The 11,494-nt window shown below is 48.0% G+C and overlaps 1 pseudogene; it reads right to left on the bottom strand.

Annotated features, from left to right (window-relative positions):
• Positions 1-3,672: 3,672 nt before the first annotated feature.
• LOC100581948 lies at positions 3,673-5,699 on the bottom strand (annotated as a pseudogene).
• Positions 5,700-11,494: the final 5,795 nt, after the last annotated feature.

Raw genomic sequence — 11,494 nt, 5'->3', positions numbered from 1 at the left:
TGCTTCTGGGGTTCAGGCGATTCTCCTGCCTCAGCCTCCTGAGTAGCTGGGATTGCAGGCGCCCACCACAATGCCCAGCTAATTTTTGTATTTTCAGTAAAGATGGGGTTTCGCCATGTTGGCCAGGCTGGTCTCGAACTCCTCACCTCAGGTGATCTGCCTGCATCAGCCTCCTAAAGTGCTGGGATTACAGGCATGAGCCACCCAACCCAGCATTAAGTATACAGCTTGATTAACTTTTAGGTATGTATATTTAATATCATATTACATATGTGTATACCATGTAACCAGCACCCAGATCAAAATATCAAATATTTCTAGCATTTAGCAAGTTTTTTTTTTTTTTTTCTTTTTTGAGATGGAGTCTTACTCTGTCACCTAGGCTGGAGTGCAGTGACATGGTCTTGGCTCACTGCCAGCTCTGCCTCCCAGGTTCATGCCATTTTCCTGCCTCAGCCTCCTGAGTAGCTGGGACTACAGGCGCCCACCACCACGCCCGGCTAATTTTTTTTTTTTTTAATTTTTAATAGAGATGGGGTTTCACCGTGTTAGCCAGGATGGTCTCGATCTCCTGACTTTGTGATCCACCTGCCTTGGCCTCCCAAAGTGCTGGGATTACAGGCATGAGCCACCGCGCCTGGCGCATTTAACAAGTTTACTCAGTATTCCCCTCCAAATGCCATCAATGTTCTGAGGTTCTGAGCTCTATCACCATAGATAAGCTTTGCCTGTTCTTGTAGTATTTCCATTGTATAAATATACCACAATTTATCCATTCTACATTTATTTATTTATTTTAAAGGTGAAGTCTTGTTATGTTGCCCTAGCTGGTCTTGAACTCTTGAACTCCTGTTTTTTTTGTTTTGTTTTTGAGACGGAGTTTCACTCTTGTTGCCCAGGCTGGAGTGTAATGGCATGAACTCGGCTCACTGCAACCTCTGCCTCCCGGGTTCAAGCGATTCTCCTGCCTCAGCCTCCCAGGTAGCTGGGACTACAGGCATGTGCCACCACACTTGGCTAATTTTGTATTTTTAGTAGAGACGGGGTTTCTCCATGTTGGTCAGGCTGGTCTCGAACTCCCGACCTCAGGTGATCCGCCCGCCTCAGTCTCCCAAAGTGCTGGGATTACAGGCTTGAGCCACTGTGCCCAGCCTTGTTTTTTTGTTGAGACAGAGTCTCGCTCTGTCACCCAGGCTGGAGTACAGTGGTGTGATCTCGGCTCACTGCAACCTCTGCCTCCCAGGCTCAAGCGATTCTCATGCCTCAGCCTCCCAAGTAGCTGGGACTACAGGCCTGCACCACTACGCCTGGCCAACTTTTTGTATTTTTAGTAGAGACTGGGTTTCACCGTGTTACCCAGGCTGGTCTTGAACTCCTGACCTCAAATGATCTACCTACCTTGGCCTCCCAAAATGCCGCCTCCACCTCCCAACCTGCTAGGATTACAGCCGTGAGCCACCGCACCCTGCCACAAGTTCAAATTAATTAAAATTAAATAAAATGGAAAATTCAGTTCCTCAGTCACATTTACCATATATCCATGGCCCTGTGTGTCTAGTGGCTACATTATTGGATACTAGAGTTATAGAGCATTTCCTAAGCTGGGCGCAGTGGTTCACGCCTGTAATCCCAGCACTTTGGGAGGCCGAGGTAGGTGGATCACCTGAGGTCAGGAGTTCGAGATCAGCCTGGTCAACATGGTGAAACCCTATCTGTACTAAAAATACAAAAATTAGCCTGGCGTGGTAGCAAGCACGTGTAATCTCAGTTACTCGGCAGGCTGAGGCAGGAGAATCACTTGAACCCGGGAGGCAGAGCTTGCAGTGAGCTGAGATCCCACCACTGTACTCTAGCCTGGGCGACAGAGCAAGACTCTTCTCAAAAAAAGAAAAGAAAAGAAAAGAATAGAATGTGGTGATTTGGGGTACATGGTGTGAGGGGATGGCAGGATATGAAGGAAAGGGCAACTGAGTAGAGCTCTTAGAGGTAAAACTCACAAAAGTGTAGGGCCCCCTCTGACCTAGTCCCCCTGCAATTTTTATTTTTTATTTATTTATTTTTTATGTTTAGAAGAAATATGGACTTTAATGAAGAGTTTTCCTTATGATACAAGTGAGACCCGGGGAAACATCCCAACAACGACAGAAGGAGGCCAGGATGCAAACAGCCCACTCTCCCTTATCCACAAGGCCTAAAGAGAAAGCCCGGCTTGCTGTCGTACGGCCACTCCAGGCCTAGGCAGGGCCGTGCCTGTAAAAGGTACTCAGGAACTGCAGGTTTTGCATTTCCCCTTTGTGAAACTAACATGCATTTAGGCAAACTTCTGCCTCCCAGCCTCGTGGTAAGAGGCCCAAGTTTTTCTAGTCCTAGCTGGAAATCAATTTCATCTGCCTCAGTTCTGTGGTATAAATAATACTGCTGCTGATCCCAGTTACCTCACAGACCTGGGCAACGAAAATGCCAAGAGCTGTAAAAGGTCTTGGAAAATTCAAAAAGGTGATGTATAAATGTAATAATTGATTATAATTTTGTGCTCAAGAATAAGCCATGGAAAACAAAATTAGGAAAGTAATCTATATCCCTAAAATATATGCATATAAAATTTTAAAAGAATGCAGTTCCAACTCTGCAGATGGTATTCAGGGATGATCTACTGCTTTAGAGTCTCAATGCCCCTTTTCCCACCTCCACAAAATCCACGTGGGAGAGTTTATTGTACATGAAGCCCAAATTCAGTCACCCCCACCCTCCTGTCCCAGAAAGGGAGGCAGGGCAGAGGCTCCAGGAGGAAGGGCTACATTTTGGCTATAGAGTACAATAGGCATGCATCATGGGAGGGCGGGGTTTATGAAATGGGTTGAGGGGCTCTGGCCAGGAGGCACTGAGCAAGGGAGGGGTCCATCTTCCCCCTGGCTGGGAGGGGGGCTCTGGGACAATCTTTAAGGGTTGCATATCCCCAGGGAGAGGGGATAGCTGCCACTCCTGTCTCTATTCTCCCAACCCAAACCAGAGAGGGTGATGAGCAAGGAGAAAACAGGGTCCCAGAAGCCAAGAAGGTGTCGGCATCCCTGTCATTGAACTCAGAGACCCATGAACTCTTTTTTTCTTTTTTGAGATGGAATCTCACTCTGTTGCCCAGGCCGGAGTGTAGTGGTACAATCTTGGCTCACTGCAACCTCCACCTCCCGGGTTCAAGCGATTCTCCTGCCTTAGCCTCCTTAGTAACTAGGATTATAGGTGCACGCCACCACACCCAGCTAATTTTGTATTTTTAGTAGAGACGGGGTTTCGCCATGTTGGCCAGACTGGTCTTGGACTCCTGACCTCAAGTGGTCCACCCGCCTCGGCCTCCCAAAGTGCTGGGATTACAGGTGTGAGCCACCACATCTGGCACGAACTCTTTGCATAAAATATCTTCAGACCTAGGAGATGGTCAAAGGCACAAAGTTTAAACATGGGGTGGGGGTTGTGGAGAGGGGTCTGGGGTACCCTGGAGCTCAGAGGTGTGATTTGTTCCTCCTTGCCCAGAAGGGTGACTGCTCCACTGGGCCTATCACCACAGGACATTTTCCATGACAAGCACTCACCTTCTTGGGGAAGGGACATCGGGTTGGCACAGGAAAGGCCTAGGTAAGGGGCCACTCTGTCCATTAATACTTCGGGTGATTAATGTTTGGGGAGAAGCAGGATTCTCCCCCAGGCTTCTGACTCAAACTGTCTCACTTGGCTGGATACTAAACCCAGTGTCCACACTACTCTCAGCTCTGACACAAGGCCAAACCTACAGAACACTCCCAAATGAGGTCCCGAGAGTTAGGGAATAGGGTGGAATCTTCTGGAAGAGGGCGCTGGGGCAGATCACAGTTTCCACTTCACAGGTTGCTGTAGATATAGTTCACTGCCCACAGAGATGATGGGCCAGTGATTGTCCATGTGGTAGCTGATGAGGTGACTGACTCTCTCTTTTTTTTTTTTTTGAAATGGAGTCTCGTTCTGTTGTCCAGGCTAGAGTACAGTGGCGCAATCTCGGCTCACTGCAAGCTCCGCCTCCTGGGTTCACACTGTTCTCCTGCCTCAGCCTCCTGAGTAGGGAGTACAGGCGCCCGCCACCATGTCCAGCTAATTTTTTTTATTTTTAGTAGAGACGGGGTTTCACTGTGTTAGCCAGGATGGTCTCGATCTCCTGACCTCGTGATCCGCCCGGCTTGGTCTCCCAAAGTGCTGGGATTGACACTCTCAAAGCAGTGATCCTTTGTCCAAACCAGTCCTTCAGGGTCCACCAATAGCAGGTGCTTAGGCAGCCCACTCTGCAAGCCAGTAAGCACATACTGGCCTTGGTCATGCTCTCCTGCACCAGGAAGTCGCCGTGGAGCTGCAGCAATGCCTCAGCCTCTCCCTGGCTCAGCTTCCGGTGGAACGAGGGCTCCCCTTGGAGCTGTTCAGCCACGGACAGCACCGGGGAGGGGGAGGCACCCAAAGAGCATCTTTAAAGGGCTTCATGTCAAAGAGGTAGCGGGGTGCGCTGCGATTGATGGCGGGATGGGGGGGCCCAGCACCACCTTCTGCTTGCTGGGCCTTGTCTAGATTCTGGACATTGACATAGGGATCATTGAAGAGCTCTCTGCCTGCTGGACAGGGTGGTGGAGGTGGCATCTGTTTGTGGACTTCTGGATCTCCCCCAGCAGGCTGTCCCACAGGCAGTGTAGCTCCCAAGTGGCTGGAGGTCCAGACACTGGGTGGAGTGGGCCAAGCAGCCTCTGAAGTGACTCCTTCCCGAAGCCTCATGTCTACCAACTCCCCAAGAGGAGGTTCCTTCCCCGGGACGTCATTATAGTACTAATGGTCAGGTGGCTCTTCCTCCTCCTCCTCCTCCTCCTCCTCATCCCAAGCTGATCCATCAAAGCCAGCCATCCTGTCATGGGGGTGATGAGTTGGGGTGTGTTCGTGAGGTATTGTTTGAAGCACAACTCGAAGGCCTGGCCAATGGTGCTGATGACACCCTGGGAGGGCCTTTGGGACACTCCAGAATGTGGCAGGCTCTCTGATTCACAGGATCTTTGGCAACGTAGGCAACATCCTCAGCTGTGTCCTGTTTGCAGTCTGCGGCCATGAGGTTGAGGCTGCTGGTGGAGACAGTGAGAATTGGCCTTCCAGCAAGTTTCCCAGGATAGAGCTGAGCAGGCAGCTACAGGGCTTTCTCTTCCTTGTCACCCCCTTCACACCCAGCACAGCATCACACACCAGACTGATGTTCTGCCTCCCTGAGTGACCTGAGTTGGGTGTTGAAGTCGAGGGCACGCATTGATTGCAGGACCTCCATATAGCCCATGGAAGTGAGCCTGGGCCATTAGCATCCTCTGCTACAACAGCTGTGGACTGGAGCTAGCAAAGTGAGGACGGGAAGGAAGTGGTCCCAGTGGACGCAGAGCAGGGCCAAGAGGAAGAGCAAAGCAGGGCCTCATGGAGTCTCCGCACCTCATTGCAGGCCGATTTGATTCCAGATCACACCACTGCCTGCTTAGGTCGCCACTCCAACTTTCTCCCCTGGCCCTGCCTCCCTAGAGAAACTTAATTACACTCACTTCCCGCCTCACTAACCCCTGACCCTCTCCACCTGCAGTTTTTAACTTTCGGAGTTACTCACATTGAGCCTACAGCAATTTGTCAATTACACTTCAGGTTTTTCTACCCTGGCACTGGTTCCTGTGGAGGTTACTGCTTGTGAGTTTCTGCTCCCATCAACTGTGATTCTCAGGCTGGGCATGGTGTGGCTCATGCCTGTAATCCCAGCACTTTGGGAGGCTGAGGCAGGAGTATTGCTTGAGCCCAGTAGTTTGAGACGAGCCTGGACAACACAGGGAGACATCATCTCTACCAAAAATTGAAAAATTAGCTGGGTGTGGTGGCTCGTGCTTGTAGTCCCAACTGTTAGAGAGGCTGAGATGGAAGAATCGCTTGAGCCCAGGTATTTGAGGCTGCAGTGAGCTATCGTCGTGCCACTGTACACCAGGCAGAGCAAGAGCCTGTCTAAGAAAAAAAGAAATTGTTATTTTATCTGACTATCTCACCAATTTAGGGCATAGCAATTTGCTGTGTGACCCCACTTCTCTGATGGATCTAACAAGAGTTGATTTTTCAGTTTGTTCAGCTTTTTACTTGTTTGAATGTAGAGGTGATTTCCAAGCTCTTTACATGTTAGACTGGAAACTCTTCTTCCTGTTCTTTTTTTTCTTTTTTAGAGATGAAGTCTTGCTATGTTGCCCAGGCTGATCTTGAAACCCTGGGCTCATAATCCCAACTCCAAAGTGTTGGGATTATAAGCGTGAGCCACCTTACCCAGTTGAAATCCTCTATTTCGTTTTTTTTTTTTTTTTTTAGACGGAGTCTTGCTCTGTCGCCCAGGCTGGAGTGCAGTGGCGCGATCTTGGCTCACTGCAAGCTCCGCCTCCTGGGTTCACGCCCTTCTCCTGCCTCAGCCTCTCTGAGTAGCTGGGACTACAGGCACCCGCCACCACGCCCGACTAATTTTTTTGTATTTTTAGTAGAGACGGGGTTTCACCATGGTCTCGATCTCCTGACCTCGTGATCCGCCCGCCTCGGCCTCCCAAAGTGCTGGGATTACAAGCGTGAGCCACCGCGCCCGGCCCTCTCTATTTCGTTTTGAGTTAATTTGGCTGTTTGTGTCTTTCACTCTGTTTAAAAAACTATATATGGGCTGGGTGTGGTAGTGCATGCCTATAATCCCAGTACTTTGGAAGGCCAAGGCAGCAGGATTGCTTCATCCCAGGAGTTTGAGACTAGTCTGGGCAACATAGCAAGACCCTCTCTCTACAAAAAATACAAAAATTAGCCGGGGATAGTGCCCTCATGTCTGTGATCCCAGCTACTTAGGAGGCTGAGGCAGGAGGATCACTGGAACCCAGGAGGCTGAGGCTGCAGTGAGCCATGATTGCTCCACTGCACTCCAGCGTGGGTGACAGAGTGAGACCCTGTCTCAAAAGAAAAGAAAAAAGAAAAAAAAATTCCCACACAGCACAGATGATAGGAATTTTTTTTATCCTGATGTATAGGAATTTTATTTTACTTTTAAATTTATTTAATTAATTATTGTTATTTTTTTTGAGGCAGAGTTTTGCTCTTGTTGCCCAGGCTGGAGTGTAGTAGCGTGATCTCAGCTCACTGCAACCTCTGCCTCCCAGGCTCAAGCAATTCTCCTGTCTCAGCCTTCCAAGTAGCTGGGATTACAGGGCGCACCACCATGGCTGGCTAATTTTTGTAGTTTTAGTAGAAACAGGGTCTCATCATGTTGGCCAGACTGGTCTCAAACTCCTGGCTTCAAGCAATGCGCCTGCCTCAGCCTCCCAAAGTGCTGGGATTACAGGCATGAGCCACCGCGCCCTGCCAATAGGAATTTTACCGTTTCGTTTAAGTTGTCAAATGTATGGGTATTTTAATGTTTTTAGGGTCTGTAGTGATGTCTTCCATTTCTGTTATAATTTGTGTCTCTTCTCTGTTTTTCTTGGTCAGTCTGACCAAATGTTTATCAATTTTACTGATTTTTTTTTTCAGAGAACTAGCTTTTCATTTCATTGATTTCCTCTACTGTTTGTTCTTAATTTCACTGATTTTTTTTTTTTTTTTTAGTGACTCACTCAGTTACCCAGGCTGGAGTGCAGTGGTGCTATCTCGGCTTACTGCAAACTCTGTCTCTCAGGCTCAAGCGGTTCTGCCATCTCAGCCTCCTGAGTAGCCAGGACTATAGGTGTGCACCACCATGCCCGGCTAATTTTTATATTTTTATTAGAGATGGGGTTTCACCATGTTGGCCGGGCTGGTCTTGAAGTCCTGACCTCAAGTGACCCACCTGCCTTGGCTTCCCAAAGTGCTGGGATTACAGACCTGAGCCACCAAGCCTGGCCAATTTCATTGATTTCTATTCTATCTTTATTATTTCCTTCCTTTTGTCTGCTTTGGGTTTAATTTGCTCATTTTTTTCTAGTTTCTTATAGCAGGAGTTTAGGTTATTGATTTGAGATATTTCTTATTTTCTTTTTCTTTCTTTCTTTTTTTTTCTTTTTTTTTGAGATGGAGTCTCACTCTGTTGACCTCAAATGATCCGCCTGCTTAGCCTCCCAAAGTGCTGAGATTACAGGCGTGAGCCACCTCGCCTGGCCTCTTATTTTTTAATCTAGGTATTTAATGCTCGGTTTCCCTCTAAGCACTACTTCATTGCATCTCACAAATTTTGATATGTTTTCATCTTCCTTTAGTTCAAAATATTTCTCAATTTCACTTACGACTTTAGCTTTGGTCTATGGGTTATTTAGAAGTGCATTGTTTTACTTTCCAAATACTTAGGGATTTGTGGCCTGGCGCTGTGGCTCATGCCTGTAATCCCAACACTTTGGGAGGCCAAGGCGAGCAGATCATTTGAGGTCAGGAGTTTGAGAGCAGCCTGGCCAACATGGTGAAACCCCGTCGTCTCTATTAAGAATACAAAAATTAGCTGGTCACAGTGGCACACGCTTGTAATCCCAGCTACTCGGGAGGCTGAGGCAGGAGAATTGCTTGAACCCGGGAGGCGGAGGTTGCAATGAGCCGAGATCGCGCCACTGTACTCCAGCCTGGGCGACAGAGAGAGACTCCATCTCAAAACAAACAAACAAAAACAAATATTTAGGGATTTGCTAGATGTCTTTCTGTTATTGATTTATAATTTAATAATGTTATGAACATAGGCTATGTTTTCTGTGATTTCCATTCTTTTAAATTTGTTAAGGTTTGTGTTTGTGGCCCAGAATGTTGTCTACTTTAAGGTGAATGATCCACGGGCATTTGAAAAGAATATGTATTCTGCTGTAGTTGGGTGGAGTGTCCCCTGAAGATAAATTAGGTCAAGTTGGTTGCTAGTGCTGTTTAGGTGTTCTATATCCTTCATGATTTTCTGTCTACTAGTTCTACCGATTATTGAGAGAGTAGTGGTAGTTTCCTGCCATAATGGTAGATTCTCCTTTCAGTTCATTAGTTTTAACTTCATGTATTTTGAAGTTTTGCTTAAAAAATTATATAAGGGCCAGATGGAATGACTCAACGCCTATAATCCCAGCACTTTGGGAGGTCGAGGTGGGAGGATCGCTTGGGCCCAGGAGTTTGAGACCAGCCTACGCAACATAGGAAGACCTTGTCTCTACAAAATTTTATTTTTTAATTGGCTGGGTGTGGTGGTGGGTGCCTGTCGTCCTAGCTATTCCAGAGGCTGAGGTAGGAGGATTACTTGAGCCCGGGAGGTTGAGGCTGCAGTGAGCCATGATTGAGCCACTGTACTCCAGCCTAGGTGACAGAGCAGGACGCTGTCTAAAATTTAAAAAAAAAAAAATGCACACATACATATAGACATGCTCTATTTTAAAATATACATAAGGTAGGCTGGGCGCGGTGGCTCACACCTGTAATCCCAGCACTTTGGGAACCTGAGGCGGGTGGAATCACTTGAGTCCAAGAGTTCGAGACCAGCCTGGGCAACATGATGAAACCCTACCTCTACCAAAAATACAAAAAATTAGCTGGGCGTAGTGAAACATGCCTGTGGTCCCAGCTACTAGGGAGGCTGAGGTGGGAAAATCACTTGAGCCCAGGAAGTGGAGGTTGCAGTGAGCCAAGATCGTGCCATTGCACTCCAGCCTGGGAGACAGAGCAAGACCCTGTCTCAAAAAAAAGGGGGCGGTGGCTCACGCTTGTATCCAGCACTGGGAGGCGAGGGGGGACACGAGTCAGGATCGAGACCACGGTGAAACCCGTCTACAAAAAAAAAAAAGCGGCGTAGTGGGGGCTGTAGTCCAGCTACTCGGAGGCTGAGGCGGGAATGGCGGAACCGGGGGGAGCTTGCAGTGAGCGAGATCGCGCCACTGCACTCCAGCCTGGGCGACAGAGCGAGACTCCGTCTCAAAAAAAAAAAAAAAAAAAAAAAAAAAAAAAAAAAAATATAAATAAAATATATATATGCGTAAATTAGTGTTCACATATAATAAATCTGGAGGAATATGCTCTAAATTATTAACAGCTGTTACTAGAGGTTTTTTTGTTTTTTGTTTTGTGTTTTTAGAGACAGCTTCCCACTCTGTCTTACTCTGCTGGAGAGCAGTGGTACCATCATAGCTCACTGTAGCCTCAAAGTCCTGGGCTGAAGTGATCCTCCCACTTTAGCCTCTCGAGTAGCTGGGACTACAGGTGAACACCACCACACCTGGCTAATTTTTAAATTTTTAGTAGACACAAAGTCTCACCATGTTGCCCAGGCTGGTCTTGAACTCCTGACCTCAAGTGATCCTCCTGCCTTGGCCTCCCAAACTACTGGGATTACAGGCATGAGCCACCACACTTGGCCAAATTACTGGAGATTTTTTTTCTCTATGTTAAATCATTCTGTAATTTAAGTGTTTTATACATGTATTATTTTTGAAATCTGAAAATACAAAGATATGTTTTAACGGAAGGAGAGAGATGATTTGATGTGTGTGAGTGTGAATGTGTCCCCCTAGCCTGCAAAGCATTTTCTGGTCCATCTTGGGAAAAAGTCAGCTGAGCACTCCTGCTGGGCCCTCAGACCATAACCCACACCTCCTGCTTCTGCTTCCTCATCCAGCCCTTCCTTCCTTACCTCCTGTCAGCTGGCTTTGGGCCCAGGTACATGGGAAAGAAAACCTTCTGAGGTCACCATGTGGTCTGCCAACCCAGCAGGCTTTCCATGATGTCACTTCACTTTGCCGAGCAAATTTCACCCATTTCTCTTCAGGCTACTTCTCAGATATATTCCGTTTCATAGACTCTATTCTTTCAAGATATTCCACTTCTCTCATCACTGGGACAGTTACTGCTTGTCCCTCGGGAGTCAGATCAAATGTCTCTGCCTCCAAGAAGCCCTGCCTAACTCCAGCTCCCTCTGCTCCTGCCACTCCGTGCACAATACTAGTGTTTTCTTTTGTTTTGTTTTTGAGACAAGGTCTCACTGTGTCACCCAGGCTGGAGTGCAGTGGCGCGATCACGGCTCACTGAAGCCTTGACCTCCTGGGCTGAAGTGATCCTCCCACCGCAGCCTCTCGAATACTGAGACTATAGGCGCGTGCCACCACGCCTGAATAATTTTTTTTTTTTGGAGACAGGGTTTTGCCACGTTGCCCAGGGTGGTCTCAAACTCCTGGGCTCAAGGCATCTGCCCACTTCAGCCCCTCCCAAGGTGCTGGGATTATAGGCGTGAGCACCGTGGCCAGCCAGTGCTCACTCTTGCTGAACATCGGGCCCCCATGCTGACTGCAGGTCCTACGAGAGCATGGGCTATGTCCACCTGCCTCTGCTGCTGACTCACTGACATGCACAGATTCCCAGTTTGCCTCCTTACAGCGAATTCCTCCTGTATGAATTCGCTTCCAGGTGAATCACTTTAATCATGTCACTTCCCAGACCAAGAACCTGCAAGACTCCCTAATGCCTCCTGAAT

Source organism: Nomascus leucogenys, chromosome 19, assembly GCF_006542625.1.
Source record: "Nomascus leucogenys isolate Asia chromosome 19, Asia_NLE_v1, whole genome shotgun sequence".
In the NCBI taxonomy this organism is placed as follows: domain Eukaryota; kingdom Metazoa; phylum Chordata; class Mammalia; order Primates; family Hylobatidae; genus Nomascus; species Nomascus leucogenys.
Note: the sequence above shows the minus strand (reverse complement) of the source record. Positions and strands in the feature narration are given on the sequence as shown.